Source organism: Orycteropus afer, unplaced genomic scaffold (genome assembly GCF_000298275.1).
Source record: "Orycteropus afer afer isolate SDZICR_OR568_19922 unplaced genomic scaffold, OryAfe1.0 scaffold01657, whole genome shotgun sequence".
Lineage (NCBI taxonomy): Eukaryota > Metazoa > Chordata > Mammalia > Tubulidentata > Orycteropodidae > Orycteropus > Orycteropus afer.
Window position 1 is genome coordinate 38,281 of NW_006923244.1, and position 1,271 is coordinate 39,551.

The window sequence follows — 1,271 nt, forward strand, 5'->3', positions numbered from 1 at the left end:
AGGTGGGATATACTCAATGTCATATTTTGGCTGTTTTGAACTTGTTTTAATTTTATTTATCTTCAACTTAAACTTACATATGAGCAAAATGATGGTCTATTCTCAAGTTAGCTACTGGCATTGCTTTGACTGGTGTTATTGAGTTTCTCTATTGCCTCATTCCACGGATGTAGTCAATTTGATTCCTGTGTATTCTAACTGGTGAGATCCAAATGCCTAGAGGCATTTTACATTGTTGGAAAAAAATATTTGCCATTAATAAGTTGTTGGTTTCACAAAATATATCATGCAACCTCAGGGGTCATTTGTATCACCAAACTGAATTTTCCAACTACTGATGGTTCTTTTTTGTTTCAACTGTCACCTTCCAATCACCAGTAATTATCTGTACATCTTGATTGCACTTTTGGTCAATTTCAGATTACAGAAGTTGGTGAAATCTTCGATTACCTCAACTTTTACTTTGGTGATAGGTGAATAAATTTTAATAAAAGCTTTATTAGCTGGTCTTCCCTGTAAGTGTATGGATATTATTCTATCACTGACAGCATTGTAGTTCAGGATAGATCTTGGAATGTTCTTTTTGATGATGAATATGAAACCATTCCTCTTCAATTTGTCATCACCAGCATAGTAGACCATATGCTTGTCTGATTCAAAATGGCCAATACCAGTCCATTTCAGATTATTAATACCTAGCATATCAATATTTATGCATTCCATTTCATTTTCAACAATTTCAAATTTTTTGAGATTTGTAATTCATATATGCCATGCTCCAGTTATTAACAAATGTTTGCAGCTGTTTCTTCCCATTTTGAATTATACTCCATCAGCAAATGAAGGTCCTGAAAGGTTTTCTTTATCCACACATTAAGGTTGACTCTATTTTGAGTAGGCAACTCTTTCCCAGTCATATTTTGAGTGCCTTCTAACCTGAGGACCTCTTCTTCTGGCACTGTATCAGGATATGTTTCATTTTTCTTCATAAAGTATATCAAAGAGTGTTTGACTGCTATTAATAAAATTTTCAGTGGCTAACTTTTCAGTAGTGGATGAGTCTCCTGCTTCTTTGTCTGTCTTAGCATGGAAGCTCCACTGAAACCTTTCTACCATGGGTGACCCTGCTAGTATTTGAAATATTTGTGGCATAGCTCCAGCCTCACAGCAACAAGTAAGAAACCAATGTAAGTCAAACTGAAAAAAGAGTGGTAGAATATTATAAAAATCTATGGAACAGAAAATATTATTTTTTCTAAAAGTTAAGGACA